A 20,139-nucleotide genomic window follows, 5' to 3' on the forward strand; every position below is an offset into this window, starting at 1 on the left:
CTCCCACAGATGGGGGTTCACCTCCTCTCAGAGTTCTACAACACACCTCAGGGACTCCCACAGATGGATCATGTAGTTTTGTGAGATGGTTAGGATCACTCTTATTCTTGAACACAACCCAGGGAGTACAAACATTCTCAATTGTGGATTTGAGTCAAACAAGGAGTCTTCTTGAAATTTCAAATGATGTGAAACTGTTCCCTTTACAGAAAAAGAACGTGGCAAGACACCAACTACTAGACCTTTTAAAATTATCTTGTTCATGAGAGCTGATTTATGTAATAATCAAAAGATACTGATAAAATTTCACAGTTACTGGTGATGAACCTACTCAGGATTCTTTCTCTTTTGTTTATTAGACATGGAATTTTGGCATTGCCTTGAAGTAGGGAAAAGGGCATTGTGCAAGGAGTCCTCGCAGAGCAGACTCCTTCTTGAACAGCAGCAAGCTCCACGTGATACACATATTCCGCAGATGATTTATGGGTTACAGACGCGCTATGACCTTTCCTTTCCCAACTGCAAACAGATTAAACAGAGCTGATTAACCGAGCCTGAAAACACTGGGTTATTTTCTCTTATGAAGGTCTTTAGCAAATGCTCCCTCAGCCCTTCCACTTTATTCACTTGCAAATCGCCCTGCCCAAAGGGGTCTGCACAGCCCATCCTCAAACCTGGAGCCCTGCAGCGCCATCAGCTGCAATATCTTCTTATATGAGGGACGTTTCTTATTAATCAGGAACGCGGAATGGAAGCCAATCAGAGAGTTCCTTTGCTTTCAGATTCCTGCCTGTCTGAGTTAAAAGTGGTGCTGAAAGAGAGGCAGAGCGAGATGCATGAAGATTCTGCTGGGAAGACTCTGTGAGAAGGGAAGGGAAGGAATGAGACAGAAGCAACAACAGAATCAACCCTGCTGAGCAAGGCTAACTCCGTTCCGTTGCTAAACAAGGTAAGCATTTGCTGGAAAACAGAAGCATCGCAGTTTTTGCTTTCTTATCATGTAGGCTAGATACTGCTTTTCTCCTTTCGAGTATTTTTCGGGGCTGCTCTGTTCTCTTCCAGTATTTGGTAGGAGGTAATACGTTTTATAAAATGTGAAAAAAAGTATTTAAATGCTCAGAGTGAAAATATGGAGAGCTTCATTCCCATTCGACTTTTTAAAATTCCTGATCCCATAAACCTATTTTGATAGTTCTTCAAATTTGCTTTTGGATTACCACTGTAATAATAAAACCAAACTTCAAACTGTATTAGCTCATTGTAGCAGCTTCGAATTCCCTTTATTAAAAAATATGGTCATTTATACTCTTATTTATGTGAATTTGAAATGGTCTTCTAGTTTTCTCGTAACTTTTGTTAACTACTTTGAGTCAGAATGTTGAAAATGTAAAAGCACCATTACTCATAATTTAATGTGAATTTTTTGTAGATAAGAAATGAGATAATAGATTTAAATTATGTCTTATATGTCAATGACTTTCATGGTTTAAGAATAATGCAGTAATTTTACCTAATGATAGATATTCCTGCAAATGTATGTGGCTGTCATTGCTAGCAACATTCTAAATGTATATACCTGTTGGCTGCAACTGGACCATTTAATAATGTCGAAACTTAATGAAACTAAAAAAGTCTGCCAAAGGTAAAATTTGGCATTTGTAAGTCTGGAATGATAAGAACATGGAGGGATTTACTGGGAGTAATTTTTATTCTGCATTTTCATTGCAGAATCGATATCACTACTCATATAAAGTAATTTCATGAAAGCTCCAGGATCTTACAAATAGGCTTCACCGTTTTTTTGTTTTTTGTTTTCAATGTTGTTTATAATGTCTCCAGAATGATGGAAAATTTACCCACTTTAAATTGGGTGACGTTCTCAGAGACTGTTATGTATCAAAATGGTATAATGAAAGTTACCAACTGTAACAAATAAGTTTGAAATAATTTATCTGATCTAAGCTTTGGTGAAAATATAATGAATTATTGATTTGTGAAAACTTGGGCTTTTTTGGAGATTTATTGTCATTTCATGGATTATGTTGTAAGCAGGAGATTTCTAAGGGTCTTTTTTTTTATAATATGGCCAAATCATGTAATCTGAAAAAATGTGATTTTAATAGTATCAAAGAAAAGTGATAACTTTCTTGGCATAGGAGAGAATCTTGACTTGGCATTCTTTTGTGATTTCTGTGAAATCAGTAGATTTTTATGAAATCAATTATCTTTCATGGTCTTAATTGGATTTTTAAAAAAAAAAACTCCTAAATTTGGTAAAAAACGAACCATATTTTCAGATTCTCAAAGTGATGTATTGCCTAGGCAATGCTTTGTCAAGTGGAGAATGCATTTGTATAACCATGAAAATAGTGAATGACAGTTTAAACAGATATTATAAAAGATAAGGTAGATTAAATAGCAGGCTGCTCCGTGATATTTCATGACAGAACTTGGAAAGAAATGAGCAGCATGTGTTTGTATTCTGTCACTGAATTTATCATCAGATTGAGGCAAGTCTTCTGTAGAATAGAAATAATATTATATTCATTTAGTAGAAAAGACTTAAATGATAAACAATATCTGAGATTTACATGCACACTTTTAAAAGTGAAAAAATTTAGGAATAAGTTATAAGCAAACTAATGTAATAATAATGAATGAAGTAATAATTTAGAGAAAGCAGATGACAGTATTAGTTTAAAAGTACTGAATCTAACTTCAAGGTAAGCAGATCCAATAAGTCCTAATAAGGCAATTGTTGCATAATCTAATGCAATTTTCAAACATGAAGAATATTATTTTCTAATATCTTACTATAAATTACCTAAAACAGTGTTTGAAGTGGTTTATATTTACTATACCAATAATTATACAACTATTATATGCATATTTGATGTAAAAATTTATCATGATAGTTGTATGTATTCAATTCATAGTTCAAGTTAATATACAATTATGCTTTTAAGTGATGCATTGCTTTGCTTGGCGTGATAAACTGTAAATAGATAAGAACCTTTTCTGAATGTCACCTTGTATGGTATGTAGTCACTTTTGCATTTCCTTCTGTTCCTCTACACACAGTGCTCATTCTATACAATATTCTTTCCACTATGTAGTCACCAGGTGAGAGAGATTCTTTCAATAGTTTTGCCTGTTGTATAACCTTTTCTTTGGTATCTTATGAGGCACACAGTACTTTCTACAATGTATACTCTAGAATATAAGTGGGAATTCAACCACAGTGTTTTGGCAAGTGCTTAAAATTATGTAATAAAAATTATGTGACAATTTTAATACTTTCAAGAAAGAATCAAGTGGAATCGAAGTTAATTTACAGAATGCCTGCAAACGTGTCATCAGCAAATGTTGGCTGTGACTTGTTCTGTGTGGAAGAGAGCAGCAATGCTCAGTCATTACCTCTCTTGAAAATTCTTCAGTATATCTGATTGTTAGTTCGATCTGCTTTCATGAATTTTCTGTTCACTTCAATGAACATTTAAGTTTACTATAGAATTAAATTGGCACTTGAGGAAGTATGATTCTTTTAAAAAGGTAGAACATTTTGAATATACTTCCAAGTTATGTTTTACTTTACATTTTTTAATGTATCTTCCTTTTTTCACAGTTCCATCAGAATAAGTTTATAGTAAGTTTACTGGAAGAAGATATTTATGAAAAACTCCATACTTATATTCTTGTGTATTTTACTACTGAAAAAAAAAAGCCACTTAAAGCAGAGCTTCTTGGAGGAAAAAAAAAACTATTTGGCATAGGACTAAAAGAAACAAAAGAAAAATGATTGAAATGAACTTTTCTTTATCTAGTTCTAAGCTTATAAGTAGGGATACTTCTAATTGTGGAGAGTGAAATGTTGCCCAAGATTAATATACCTCTCCTCTGTGTGTTTCATACTTTTTGAAAAAGTATATTGTCTCAAATACATCCGAAGTTTTTGAAAAGAGTACTGCTGCCTCAGTTTTGAGTTTATATAAAAGTTTGGAGTCTTAGATCTAGGATTGATATTTTATTTTAATTGCATCCAGGAGAAAAGAAAGATTTAAGAGCATTGCGTTATGTATAGAAAAGGGTTTGTTTACTTATGAAATACTGGCAATGGCATCTGTAAAAATGTGGTAATGGTGAAAATTTGATTAGAAAGATGAATAGATATAGATGTGTAGACGGATAAGCAGATAAATTGATGACAGGATAAGGCTTGATAGATGATAAATAGGTTATAAAGATGGTAGATTGGTAAGAGACATTATCTGTTATATGAGGTAGACACTATGAAGATGAGTGAAGCTTAGAAATATGATTAACAATTGGGTAATAAATAGACAATGATAGATCAGAGAGCGGGGAGAGAGAGGGAGAGACAGAGAAAGGGACAGAGGAGCCAGAGAGAGACACTCACACACACACATACACACACACAAACACACATATACACACACACAGAGAGAGAGAGAGAGAGAGAGAGAGAGAGAGAGAGAGAGAGAGAGAGAGAGAGAGAGAGAGAAAGAGAGAGAAACTTACGGAATGCAGTATGTCTTGTGGTTTTAACCCATCCTGGCAGATGTGTCCTTAAGAGCTACTTTAGTTCTCTTCCTGAAACAACCATTATATTCATCACTAAAGTATGCCAAGGGCTGCACAGTGAGGGAAGTCTCCTTTCAATTTTAAACATTCCCATTCCAGTGCTAACATGTTATTGTGCTTATTCCTAAATTTAGCTCTCTTAGAGATGTTCTTATAGATGCATTACAAATACAAAGTGCTAGGATACATGGATAGCCTGACTAAGACATTATACATGGGCACTATCACCAAACACCTCCCCCAATGTTAAAGTCACAATATGGAGTTTTATTATAATGTTCTGTTTATCCTTCACAATTTTATATATACAATGAACTCTGATCATATCTGCACTGTTTCCATCCTCCAGTCCTCTCATATCCTCTCAAACTATTTTCTTCCCAATTTCACACGTCTCTCTTTTTTTTCTTTTTGATAGCACATTAAAACCAATTAGTGCTGCTCATATGTGTATGCACAACACTTAGTTGATTAAAGTCATTTTTTGTGTGTGAAAACTGATGATATTGGATGAGAACTAACAATGGAAACAATATTCTTATTTTTAGTTGTTCTTATTTTTAGTGTGGTCTGTGTGTGTGTCTGTATGTGTGTGTGTGTTTGTATATGCATATGTGTATGCATGTTTATTTTTTATTTTATTGCACTTTTAGGGCAGAAGGTGGAGAGTAGAAGTGCCAAGTATTTGAATAATATTAAAGGTTATTATTTCTATTTTATTAATTTAGCCAATTAATATCAGGCATATAATGAATTAATTCTCCCATTTCTTCTATTTGTATCAATATAAAAGAAGTTACTGGTATTTTTGGTTAAAAACTTCAAAGTTGTACCATATATATGCATCTAAAATTCATCTTATACTGTTTGCAGATTGGTTCTATAATTATGAAGAGCAAAGGTGACTAAATTTTATTGTATTATATTTTCAATTCAAATATATATTATAAATTTTAATGGAAGGGCTAGGTACCAATATTTGTTATTTAAAGTTTCAGTTGGTATTTTAATTAGTCCTCAGCTACACTTGAAGAAGGAACTATGGTAGAATTGATGTTTAAAAGGGAAACATCTATAACATTCTCTATATGATTGCCAAAAGTTCAAATGCAGGGTGAAACTTTATCTTGTATTTTTGACAGGATCTCACAAGATTGTGCTCATGAGGAAACAATGACCTCAGGAAGGAATACTAACAAGGAGAGAGAGCTATTACATGAATGAGACGTGATGTGATGTTATTTGTTATCTAGGCAAATGAACACTGATAATACATTTATTTGGTAATGAGAAATATAGAGCTGCCTCAGTATCTGTAGAAGTACTTTCCTGAATTTGACCCTCAGAGCCCCATCCTTTGGAAGGAGAGAACATTTTCATGCAAATTGCCCTCTGGCCTAGAAGCATATACATACAAACACACACACACACACACACACACACACACACACACACACACACATATACACACACACACACACACACATATACACACACACACACAAGCTGTAGCACAATGTGCTTCCTCTCTACCTCCCTCAAATAAATAAGTAAACAAACAGCAATTTTTCAAAGTTAAGGACAAAGCTAATTAGCCTTGATCATTCTTTAAAGGATATCTTCTTTTTTTTTTTTTTCTAGAATCCTTTACCAGATATGTGTCTGTTCTACAGTTTGGATATGGTAGAAGTCCATGTAATTGCCAGAACTGCTTTACAACATATTCATATCTATGTGTTTTATTACTAGCAATATATAACACATCTAATACATCAAATATTTATTTTAAAAATAAACCATCTAGTACAAATTACATAGTTATGTCCTTGTGTCTTCAAATGCTTGGTTGGTTTTACAGCTGCGTTTTCATTTAAAGTTATATATTTGCACATATTGGTACTTGATTACATGAGCATGTTTGTATGGACAAAATATGAGAGGAAGCAATACAATTGTTTCTATGTCTTCATAACAGTTAATTGATAACTTTTAATGATTATACTGGTGAAATACAAGGCAACTTACTGTTTTGAAACATTACAGATACTCTAACACAGAAATCAATAAAACTTTCATTAGAATACTTTTACTTTTCCAAAAGTTAAACTGAATTATACTATGTGTTATAGATTTAGATAATTTAGTGAATAGTGTATATTAGAGATTTTGAAAAGCTATGACTAGAAATAGTTGTTGCCACTTAATCTTCATTGTTCTTGAGGACCGCAAAATATAATCTCTTTGCCCACACATATGGTGGGTGGGAAATCTATTACATCAAAAAGACATTATAATGAAATCAAAAATCCTATTTATATAATGTTAAAGGTTTAGCAAAAAAAATACATTAATAATTTCACATTTGTTCGTACAAAGCTTTAATATTACACTGTGGATTTAAAATTGTCTGACCACTTTATCTACTTCAGGGTCATCTCAATAGGCACTTGACGTTTTTTTTTTTTTCATTTATAGAGGGAAATAATAATCTTAAAAGCACATTTATTTTATGTTGAACATGTACAGACTTAAAAATGTTGTGTTTTATATAGTCATACATACGCAAATACTAATAAAATATTCAAGGGAAAATAATTATCTTATCACAATATTTCTAAACAGTAGCATCTTATTATAGTCTAAAGTAATATTGGCAGCTCATATTGGAAAAAATTAACTGTGTGAAGAAAAGTAAGAAAACAGTTTCTCTCTCAAATCTTGTTCATCTGTCTCAAAATTGAGAAATTTAAATCTTTTTGTCCTTTCTGCATCTGTCTTTTTAAATCTTTTTGTTTGTCTGTCTCTGTATATCTCTCTGTATTTCTTTTCAAAATAAACTTTTAAAATGTTTCATGATATTTTAGTATGCACCTGCAGCTCTGAATGATTCTTTAAACAAGGCTTTCAATTTGTTGCCTTTTCTTTTACAGCTATATTTCAACATATCTAGATTTTCATATTTCTCACAGCAAGCCCAACTTAAAGAATTAAATAAGAAACCCCTGAAGTTGTTATGTGGATACTTATTTATAAAAGAGTATTCATTTATCTTGTACTGTTTTATTCAGAATTCAGCTGTTTGATGTAAATTTTGACAATGAAGAGAGTTATTATAGTTTCAAATCAGCATAACTTTGCTTTGTAATGAGTTCTATAAGACACAAATAATGAATGCCTGTAATGAAGTATTCCTTATAAATATTCATAGGTTATATTAGTGTGAAGCATTAAAGAAAAAAATGCATTCAAGTTGCAGAGACACATCTATTCATTTTTATATATAGAATAAGTTTTTTTATTAATAATACCAAGGTCTATATTTAATCTATACCTAAAGATTCAACATAAAAAAATAATTGATATATTTTATACTCTTATGATTTCAGAGCATGTATCTTGATTTCCAATAATAAATATGCAATGTAATTTTATTTGAATAAGAAAGTTATAACATTAAATATGTCTTAGCCGGGCAGTGGTGGTGCACGCCTTTAATCCCAGCACTTGGGAGGCAGAAGCAGGTGGATTTCTCAGTTCAAGGCCAGCCTGGTCTACTGAGTGAGTTCCAAGACAGCCAGAGCTGTACAGAGAAAGCCTGTCTCAAAAAAAAAAAAAAAAAAAAAAAAAAAAAAAAAAGAAAAGAAAAAGTCTTATGACTCAAGGAGAATAAGGAAAAACTTGTTTCTGATTTTATTCCTTTGAATGTCAGAAAGCTACCTAGAATTTACAAACATTCATATTCAAGAAGAAATATTAAAACTTACTGAGAAAACTGATTTTAAATCATAGTGGACTCACAAGACTGATGCAAAGATTCACATTGAAATGGTGTTAACATATACACTGGGCTTCTGTCCAGTGTGAGTCAGCAACCAGAGATGATACATCACAGATGGGCTCCACATTCCTCATTAATACATGGATCCAGAGACTACCTTTATAACATCTCCTTTTAGTCAGAATCTTTGAGGGAGCCACAAAACTTTATGTCATGATTTATGTCTTGGATTACCATTCATTGCCTCTAAAATTTCTTCTGAAACATTAGAAAACTATAAAGCTGAAATAGTCATATGGAGTTTTAGGAAACTATATCATATGTTCAAAATTATTTTCACAAAATAAGTTTGATATATAAGTATTACTTTGATATACTAATGATATATAAGTAATATTTTGCACCTTAAAATATAGTTTAGAAAACTGACTTTGGGAATAGTAATGCAAAAATTAAAGCTCTATCTGAATCTATCTGCCTATCTATCTATATATCTTTCATCTATCAATAGAATAGATTGGCTCTCCACAAATGTGAAATTTTTGTTCACAGTCATTTTATTATTTATGTTAATTCTTCTTTTGTCCTAATAAAATGTCTTGAATTTTTTTCCCCATTACTTGGTTTCCATCAGGCAAAATTCATAAGAATGAAGATTTTTTTTTACTAATTTTATAAGGAAAACTGAAAGATTTCTGAAATATAATTTTAAGCAGTTTAAAACATAGTATAGAAAGAATGTAGGATCATGATCACAGGATTTTATTCAGTATGTGTTAACCTTTGTTTCAGAACACACACACCAATGAGATATAGCAAAGAACACATTAGTGATTTTGCAGTTAATCATCATCCTGAGCAATGCACTGTGACTTCTTCCTCTAGTTGGTTTGTCTCTCTGGGGTTTCCTTCCTCCACCAAGTGTAGAAGTGCAGCAGCTGTCTCCCATCCATACCTAGTGGGCTGCAGCTATCCCATTACCATTATCTCACCCCTCTTAACTTCCACTTCAAAGACTTGTGCGTTTAAGGGTAAGCATCTATGCTTTTTAACTTGGCTTTCATTCTGGGAGATGATTCAATGGGTAACAGGAAGTCCCATTTCCAACATGAGAATTCATTACATGCCGGGAACTAATGTGATTTTGTCAATACGGCCCACCACCAAGTTTAGAAACGCATTTGCTCTCCCCACCACCCTGCTTTCACTGTCTGACTGGAAAAGGACCTGGGAGGGAGGTGTTACCAAAGCCACAGAATTTAAGAAGAGATTGAGGAAGAGGGTAGCACTTCTTTAGATAAGAACAGGCACAGCAGGAATGTCCCACACATAAAGTGGCAACCTGTGGACTGAAAAATGTAAAGCAGAACATAAAAAAAAAAATCAAGAAATAGAAAGAAATAAAGCTACCCTTATAAACTCAATGCTCTTAAGGGAGGTAGATCGGGGGAAATTAATTTTCAACATGTTCTCACGTTGACTTTTGGCCTTCAGAGAAACATACTTTATTAATTTTATTCTCCATGTAAGGAATAAACGGCATCATTCATCATAATCTAGTGCTGGTCTAGAATGGCAGTCTGTCTGAACATTGGCAGACACAGTGGAATGATCCTTATGATACATACAGCCACCTTGTCAGGCTCCTCTGTTAGCAGTTCATTTTCCTTTCTTTTAGTTGCATGATTATAAAAGTGAGTTTTATATTATTTTATATTATTTCATATTATTTTATATCATTAATACATTTAGGTGCTTATATTTGGAAATATTCCTCACTAAATTTCTGCTTAATTAAAAGAGAACAGTGTAGTAACAGTAATATCTGCTGTCCTAAGGTAAACATGATGGTAAGTGCCGGTGTTCCAAACACTGGCAATTTTCAGGCATCCCTTTCAGCTAATGATGGTGACAAATCTCTCCCCAGCTCACCCCCCATGTATAGCATACATGTATGTGTGTGTATTCTTACACAAAAGCACACAAACATTAAAAAAAAAACTTTACCTTTTAACTATATAGTTTAGAACGAATACAATGTAACATCACATGCCTTCTAGATCACATCAAATTCATTCAAACCATTCAGGTTACTCTGGGAAATTGTTGCTGATGGTAAAAATTAATACACTAATCAGTTTACTCTCATTTAATATATTTAAATAGATAGTGAGTCTTATTTTTAGATATTTCTTTGAATTGTTGAATTAATATTATAGCATCTATTCCACTTTCTTTTTCTTCCATCTAGAAGTTTCCCATGTAACCTTCACTGTTTCTCCTTTTCACGTCCTTTTCCATTTGTGTAATCTTACTTGAATGTATGTTTCTCTGTTCACCATTTATTATTGGATAACCAGTTGGTGTGTTCTTCCCTTAGGAAGACTACTTCTATTCTTAGCATTCCTTTGTTGCTTATAGTTATTCCTGTAGGGAGGAACACTCAGAGAATTCCCATCCAAATTAGCATGTCTATTGTTATCCTCAATCAGCTCACATTCTTGTTTTTTTTTTATTTTGACTGTGTTTCAATAAAACTTTATTTACAAGAACAGATGATCAATAAAATCAACCTGAGGGCCAACAGCTTACTATCATTTACTTTCTTTCTTTTTTTTTCAACTTGTGAGATTTATCTTCAGAAAAAGGAGTAAGAGGTTAAGGGGGGTCATTTTTTCTACATTTTAACATCTGTTAGATTTGCCAAAAGTATTTGTGGTCCTCAACATTTTTTTTATTAGATATTTTCTTTATTTGCATGTCATATGATTTCTACTTTCCCATTTTCCCCTCCAAAACAAAAAACAAAAACAAAAAACCAAAAACCAAAAACAAAGAAACAAACAAACAAAAAAAAAACCAAAAAGTAAGAACAAACCCCTGTTGCCTCCCCCCTCCCCATGCTTGCACCCCACCCTCTCCCATTATTGGCCCTGGCACTCCCCTACACTGGGGCATAGAACCTTCACAGGACCAAGGGCCTTTCCTCCCATTGATGATCGATTTTGCAATCCTCTACTATATACATGCTACCAGAGCACATGTCCCTCAACAGAGGAATGGACACAGAAAATGTGGTACATTTACACAATGGAGTACTGCTCAGCTATTAAAAACAATGAATTTATGAAATTCTTAGGGAAATGCATGGATCTGGAGAATATCATCCTGAGTGAGATAACCCAATCACAAAAGAACACACATGGTATGCACTCCCTGATAAGTGGTTATTAGCCCAGAAGTTCGAAATACAGGAAAAATAACCCACAAACCACAAGAAACTCAAGAAGAAGGAAGAACAAAATGGGGACATTTCATTCCTTCTTAAAAGGAGGAACAAAATACCCACGGAAGGAGTTGCAGAGACTAATTATGGAGCAGAGACTGAAGGAAAGACAAGCCAGCCTGATATAGCTGTCTCCTGAGAGGCTCTGACATTACCTGACTAACACAGAAGTAGAGGCTCACAGCCATCCACTAAACTGAGTTCAGAGTCCCCAATGAAGGAGTTAGAGAAAGGATCCAAGGAGCTGAGGGGTTTGCAGCCCCTTAGGATGAACAACAATATGAACTAACTAGTACCCTCAGAGCTCCCAGGGACTCAATCACATTCTTCTTAATAGGTGTGTAGCATCTAACATTTCCAGGAGACACAGATTCTCTGGTTCCTAGAGTCTTTCTGCCTCCTCTTCTATAATGATCCTTAGGCCATGGATAAAGGAGTTTTATTGTAGAAGAAACTACTAGGACTAGGCTCTACAACTTTGCATTTGATTGGCCATGATTCTCTGTAATCATCTCTCTCCATTGCAAGTAGAAGTTTCTTTGAGGAAGGGTTGGGACTATTCTTATCTGCTGCTATACAGACAAATATTTTGAATATAGTGAGAGATAATATTGGTATAAGTAAGGCAGTTTCTCCTCTAAGATATATGACTTTGCTAATTGTGTACGTGACTAGGTTTTCCTCTTGTTGAGCTGGTTTGAAGTCCAATTAGAGAGCTGTTGGATACAACCAAGTAAGCTAGTACTGCACCCTTAGGTTTGTTGTGTCATGATGGGTTTGTTTTAGTTCATGAGTATCATTAGCTAGGTTGGACTGTCAGTTGTTTCTCTTTTTTGGATACTTTCATGGATACCTACTGTTATCCATGAAAGCTACTCCTAAGGAAGGAGGCTTACAGAGCATTTCTAGCCAGTAGCCTCCGGGTTATGTGTATGAAGTACATGAAATGTTCATCAACAATTACCTACTTTCTACTTTCGAGGGACAACAAGTAGACATAATAAGAGCTTGTAATGTTTTGGGTTTCTCTTGGATAACTCCGACCAAGAACCAAAAGCAGCATTTCTCATGACTTCTCTGGTGGCTATTAATAGATACTTTTTGGCCCTTGCAGGGAGCATTTTCAGCTCAGATAAGAAATTTCTATTTAAATCACATATGTGTATTCATGTACCATTTACGTGTAGCATATGTATTTTAGGTAGATACTTAATATGATTCCTTATGAGTTTTCACACACACTTGCATATGCATATACCACAAACAATGAAAGAAGAGGTTCTGAATCTGAACATCAGCAAGGCAGTTCCCTGGGAGGAATCAGAGAAAGAAAAGGAAGGAAGATGATGCAGAATTATATTATAACCTAAGAAAGAAAAAATATAAAGCATGTTATACTGCTTCTGATTTTGAGTTGCCTAATATATGCTTTAGTATGATAACAAATAAAGCACAGGTAAATATATTAGCTTACTGACTGTCTATTTGTAAACAGTAATTTATTTGGTCCATTTAATCCACAGGTAATTTCTGATTTCAAAAGAAACAAAGTGCTTTTTTTTTTTTTTTTTGAAAATATAATAAGGAAGAATTTAGATTGGTTGGCCTTATTTTTGGGCAGCAAGGACATGAAAAGCATCAGAGTCAGACACCATAGTTATAAGAGAGAAATTTATTGTATATGTCAAGAGTGAATTTCAGACAGCTTTTTAATATCTTGATGCTTCATGAAATTTATGTGTGAAATTTCAAACATTGCAATCATATTTTAGAATATCCTGAGGAAAAAATAACTAATACTATCAGTATTTTGATTACAAATGCTTTGGTAACATTAACTAGAACTGGTTAAGGTGCCTTGGAATCCTCTATAAATAGAATAAGGAGACTTAAGTTAAATCTAAGAACACACATGTGGTTCCTGAAACCTTGATGAAGAAAGAGTTTTGATATTACAGATTTATTTACACATTTTATCATGTCCTAGGTTGAAATTTCATATGATAAAAATATTTATTTTCATTTTGAGTATTTGTTTTATAATCTCTTACTACCTGCAAATTAATTTGAAATATTTTAGGTTACCATATATTAGGTTATTTTAAAATTATCTTTAATCTTTTTTTACAGTCCAGTCATTATCCCTCTCTGGGTCCACCCTCTAACACTTCCTTATACCATTCCTCAACCCCTTTCTCCAAGAGGATGTCCCCATCCCCTATGGCGGCACACCCTATCCCCACCCCACCAGACTTCCTCACTCCCTGGGTCTTCAAGTCTCTCAAAGGTTAGGTGAAATGTCTTTTACTGATGCAAGACAAAGCAGTCCTCCACTGTAGGGTTGTCAGGACGTTGGACCAGCTTGTGTATGCTGCCTGGTTGGTGGCTTAGTGTCTGAGAGATCTCGAGGTGCAGGTCAGTTGAAACTCCTGTTTTTTTTATGGGGTCACCCGCCCTCTCCTCAACTTCCTCCAACCTTTCCCTAATTTAACCACAGGGGTCCCTAGCTTCGATCTATAGGTTGGGTGTAAGTATCTGTGTCTGACTTGGTCAGTTGCTTGTTGGGCCTCTCTGAGGGTAGCCATACTAGCATCAGTAATAATGTCAGGCTTTGGAGTCTCCCCTTGAGAAGGATCCCAATTTGGGCTGGTCATTGGACCTCCTTTTCCTCAGTCTGCTTTCCATTTTTTTCCCTGCAGTTCTATCAAACAGGAACAATTCTGGGTCAGAGGTTTTGATTGTAGGATGGCAACTTCATCCCTCTACTTGATGCCCTCTCTTTCTAGTGGAGGTAGACTCCACAAGATCCCACTCTCCACTATAGAGCATTTCATCTAAGGTCGCCCTCCCTTTGAGAGTCTCTTATCTCCTAGGTCTACAATACATTCTAGAAAGTTTAAACAAGTGCATTACTCTTGGGACTTAGAGATGCAAGTGATATAAGAAAGTCTTTTATATTAGTGATGGAAAAATATCAGTGTCTCATATATTAGCTGTGTCAGATATTTAATTCTTTTCCACAATTTTTATAATTTTAATATTTCATTCTTTGAGGTTTTTTCTATGACTAAAAATAAATGTCATTCTTTTTTGTTTGTTTGTTTTTGTTTTTGTTTTTTTCGAGACAGGGTTTCTCTGTGTAGCCCTGACTGTCCTGGAACTCACTCTGTAGGCCAGGCTGGCCTCCAACTCAGAAATCCACCTGCTTCTGTCTCTCCCAACTGCTGGGATTAAAGGCGTGTGCCACCACCGCCTGGCAATAAATGGCATTCTTGACCTGAAAGTAAAAAGAGAATATATAATGGTGGTTTATTTTCAAGAGATTTTAATGTTTTGCTTTGTTTTCTTTTTAAACAAAAAACTCAGTCATTGTTATATGCATATAATCTTCAATAAAATAACCCTAAATGTAAAATATTCTAATAATATCAGGATGACTATCTGGAGATTTTGTAAAATTGCTGTACATTCACATGATTTTTTAAAAAATGAATTATCCAAACTATATCACAATGTAAACTTATCAAGAAGTATTAGCAGTTAGGAAGTATTCAGTATGAGCGCACGGTGGAGCACTTCATACAAATGATTTATTAATACTTTTAAAGTGGCTCAACTGACATGTTCATGTTTTGAAAATGCAATGTGAGATTTTTCCTAAATATTATTCATGTAGAAATGGGAATTTCCTCAGATACTAAAATATGTAATATTAACTCTGATTGTACCATTAAGTCTTCAGTTTTTCCTGGATTTATGTATGCAGAGAGCTCATTTCAGGTAAGGGAAGGAGAACAAACAATCTGAGGGCCAACATGTCATCATAGGTCTGATTCTACCTCCATAAGCTTATCTGTGATACTAATGTAAAGGAAATCTCAGCATTCTCTAAAATACAGAATTTAGTAAAGGTTAATCTCTTGTCTTAGTCTGGGTTTCTCTTCCTGCACAAAACATCATGATTACGAACCAAATTTGGGAGGAAAGGGTTTATTAGGCTTACACTTCTACATTGCTGGTCATCACCAAAGTCAAGACAGTCAAGACTCACACAGGGCAGGAACCTGGAGCCAGGATTTGATGCAGAGGCCATGGAGAGGTGCTGCTTACTGGATTGCTTCTGCTGACTTGCTCAGCTTGCCCTCTTATAGAACCCAGGACTACCAGCCCAGGGATGGCACCACCCACAATGGACTCTCCCACACATGATCACTAATTGAGAAAATGCCTCACAGCTGGATCTCATGGAGGTACTATTTCAAGGGAGGTCCCTTTCTCTGTTATAACTCCAGCTGTGTCACATTAAGACACAAAACCAGCAAGTACAATCTTTTTACATCAAAAATTATTTTACATCATCAAAATTAATCCTTGACCACCAAAATGTGTAACTTTCTGCAAAGCACAAGGGGATAAAGGATTCATTTTTCTAGAATTCTGTCAAATGTCTCCTGCTAGAAATTTCTGCCAAATCTGTGTCATTTTCACTTGGATTTTTTAGGTTCAATATTTCTTGTAGTTTCCATAAGGAACATTAATGCCCATAAATACAGCTATTCTCTTCTTCGTGGGATTGGCTTTCTGAGAATGCTCTCTCCCATCATACCCTCTAGCACCATACTCATGTGTGTTTTATGCCATTGACTTTTCATCCCTTTTAATGGCTATTCCCTTTGATGCCCTCTGTTGATTTGGCAAATAATCATACCAATGCAACTCATGCTCTAAGGTTTTCATAGCTTCTCTGCATGGCATTCAATAAACTTCCACACTAAATCTCAGTTAGGAATGTAAGCACAAAGTGAGATCACTGTCAATACACACCTTTGAGTTCTTGGAACTGTCTAGAAATTCTATTGTAAAAATATATGCCAACACTCCTTCACTGGGGTCCCAGTGCTCAGTCCAATGGATGGCTGTGCACCTCTACTTCTGTATTAATAGGGTACTGTCAGAGCCTCTCAGGAGACAGCTATATCAGGCTCCTATCAGCCAGCACTTGCTGGCATCTGCAATAGTGTCTGGATTTGATGATTGAATATGGGAAGGATTCCCAAGTAGAACAGTCTCTGGATTACCCTTCCTTCAGTCTCTGCTCCATAGTTTGTCTCTGCAACTCCTTCCATGGGTATATTGTTCCCCGTTTTAAGAAGGAACAAAGTATCCACACTTTGGTCTTCCTTCTTGAGTTTCTTGTGATTTGTGGATTGTATTTTGGGTAATCCGAGCTTCTGGCCCACTATCCACTTAACAGCAAGTGCATACCATGTGTGTTCGTGATTGGGTTACCTCACTCAGGATGATATTTTCCAGATCCATCTATTTCCCTAAGAATTTCATAAATTCATTGTTTTTAATAGCTAAGCAGTACTCCATTGTGTAAATGTACCACATTTTCTGTATCCATTCCTCTGTTTTAGGACATCTGGGTTCTTTCCTGTTTCTGGCTATTATGAATAAGGCTGCTATGAACATAGTGGAGAATGTGTCCTTATTACTTGTTGGAGCATCTTCTGGGTATAGCTGGGTCCTCTGATAGTACTATGTCTAATTTCTGGAGGAACCACCAAACTGATTTCCATAGTGATTGTCCCAGCTTGCAATCCCACCAACAATGCAGGAGTGTTTCTCTTTCTCCACAACCTCTCCAACATTTGCTGTCACCTGAGTTTTTGATCTTAGCCATTCTGAGTGGAATCTCAGGGTTGTTTTGATTGGCATTTCCCTAACTAGTACCCTTAGAGTTCCCAGGGACTAAACCACCAACCAAAGAGTACACATGGTGGTACTCATGGCTCCAGTTGCATATGTAGCAGAGGATGACCTAATTGGTCATCACTGGGAGGAGAGGCCCTTGGTTCTGTGAAGGTTCTATGCCCCCATGTAGGGGAATGCCAGGACCAGGAAGCTGGAGAGTGTGGGTTGTTGAGTGGAGGTGGGAGGAACAGGGCTTTTTTTTTTTTATTATTATTATTTTTTCCTCTTTTTTCTTTTTCTTCGGAGGGGAAACTGGGAAAGGAGATATCATATGACATGTAAATAAAGAAAATATCTAATAAAAAAAAGAGTGAACCTGAAGATATTAACAAAGACATGGCAAGTTCAGAGTTAAGGTTCTTATTGATCTGAGCCAGGGCATTGGCATAGGCCTGGATTTGTCTTTTTTCTCTAGGTTTTATTGTTTATCAAAATATCAAGCACTTATGAGCTTGAGACAATTTGGTGAATAGATAGATTTTATGTTTCCTCTCTGCTATACTCATGTAGATATTTGAATGTTTTGCATTTCAAAATTCTTAATAAACAAATTTAAAATTGTGAATATATATATATATATATATATATATGCCAACAGTGAATTTCCAAAGGTGTCAGCTGATTGGATGATGTGAGACTCTTCTTTCCCAGAGAAAAATGTGTGGTGGTGTTATCCTACTCTGATAGAGAACTAAGTGTACTTTTCTAAAATGTTAAAAAATGAGATTTAAAATAGTACCCAATTTACGTATTTAACATTTATATCATCGAATTATTTGATAGGCTTTCCAGGAAGAAATAAAACATGGTTATCATTTTTAAGTATAGTGTGCCCTGCTAAATTTAAAAGTGGATGCATTTTTCAATTGTCAAGAGTTTCAAACATGACATTGGACATGAGAAGATATTCATGATTTGGGTGAAGTGCAAATTTTATAAGCCCTTACTTTAACTTCTCATGTAAAGAACTGAGGTTCAAAGTCAGAACCTTTAACCACAACTCCCACTTCCCCTGTTGCTTCATCTTATTTTATCTCTCTAATTCTCACCTAATGGTGATAAAATACGTATATAACTATGATTCTATAGCATGCTAGTCATGATAACCCCTAGAACAATTGTTCATAATAGTAGATACCCAATATTATTAACACTAGTTATTAATACTGTATTCAAAATAAACTCTAAAGTATTTCTAGTATTATATTTGATAAATTCTAATATTCTTTTGAGAAAAATGTAATAAGAAATACTCTTATACATCTTTACAAGTTACCATTGTCTATAACAGTGATTCTCAACCAATTGTGACTCCTTTGGGGGGTCAAAAGACCCTTTCACAGGTGTATTCTAAGACCATTGAAAAGCACAAATATTTATATTTCAACTAATAGTAGTAGTAAAATTGCAGTAATGAAGTATCAATAAAAATAATTTTACAGTTGGAAGTCACCCCAGTAGGAGTTGAATTGAAGGGTACCAGCATTAGGAAGGTTGAGAATTACTGACCTTGACTGGTAAATTAAGTAAGAAAATTAAAAGTAATTCTGTCTCAGAGTAAATGAGATATCATGCTGAGATTTTACGGGTTAGGGTAGTATATGCCCGCAATAAAGCAGGCTACTGAAGAACACTGTATCATCATGAATGCTTGGAATGGGGACAATCATAATCATGAAAACACATTTGAAAATTTCAAAAATGTTGCTTATAATGTTTTATAAAGGCTCAGAACCCAAAACATTTTCTCTTATCATATTTGAAAACATAGCTGAAAATACACAAAAATAAACAACTTATATTAGTACAGAAACAACTGTATTTAAAGTCTGGTTGTATTAAAAAGTAGACTCGTGTTATAATGTTTTATAATGATACATAGAATTGTAAAATAAAAAAGAAGTCTGTACTATGGAATCTGATTGGTGCATTAGAAGAACAATTTTAAGCAGAAAGAATGATTCAGTAAGTCAAGGGTTATTGGAGCAAGAAGAAATCTGGCATTTGATTTAATTTCCTCATCTTAAACCATGACAAATAGCTTAAAATGATCCTGATTCTAAAACACCAACAGTGAACAAAGGTCTCTTTAGAATAGATCAGGTGATTAATGTTACTGTATCAATTTGAATCTCTATATTCTTACAGTATCACTTTAATTCATAACTATACACACATGTAATGCAGGAAAATATTAATCATGAATAACTCTAATGAACAAAGGCCTTCCATTTTAATCACCATTGCTATTGGACTGGCTTTCTTTGAAAGCATTACTGAGAGAACAGGATGAATAATAACACCCTTTCATTCATAATAGAAAGACCTGATTAGCACAAAGCTTTCCTGTGGTTTTTGAAAATAAGTGTTGGGTTAACTAATAGGTTCCTGAATTGTGCAGAGAAGAATACAACTCTAGTAAAGTTCACTAAAGAGAGTCAAGGGTGTGGGCATAAAATGCCAATAAGACTGCTTCTGACCACCACTCATGTTTAATTTTTTTCATTTAAAATGACAGAAAAATTAATATATTTAAAAATTGTTTAGTTTTAAAGTCATTTGAATGTTTGAAAAGGATCCTAAACTCTCAATCAGTTCTTTCTATGACCATATAGGAAAAGAAAATTAGACAAGAAAAACTGAGATACTGAAAGACCCATGGGGGAGACCCCCACTCAAATCTCGGGAGGACGTACACCCAAGGAATCACGAGAGA

At 34.6% G+C, this 20,139-nt stretch overlaps 1 protein-coding gene across 2 annotated transcripts in view; it reads left to right on the forward strand.

The window, feature by feature from the left end:
• The first annotated feature begins 500 nt into the window (after nt 1–500).
• Nucleotides 501–20,139, forward strand: part of Cdh9 (cadherin 9) — a 130,204-nt gene continuing 110,565 nt past the window's right edge. For both annotated transcript variants that reach the window (XM_031360237.1, XM_031360238.1), the window contains exon 1: nt 501–949. The gene's annotated coding sequence lies outside the window, so the exon portion shown is untranslated. The remainder of the gene's footprint in view (nt 950–20,139) is intronic.

Source organism: Mastomys coucha, unplaced genomic scaffold (assembly GCF_008632895.1).
Source record: "Mastomys coucha isolate ucsf_1 unplaced genomic scaffold, UCSF_Mcou_1 pScaffold8, whole genome shotgun sequence".
NCBI lineage: Eukaryota > Metazoa > Chordata > Mammalia > Rodentia > Muridae > Mastomys > Mastomys coucha.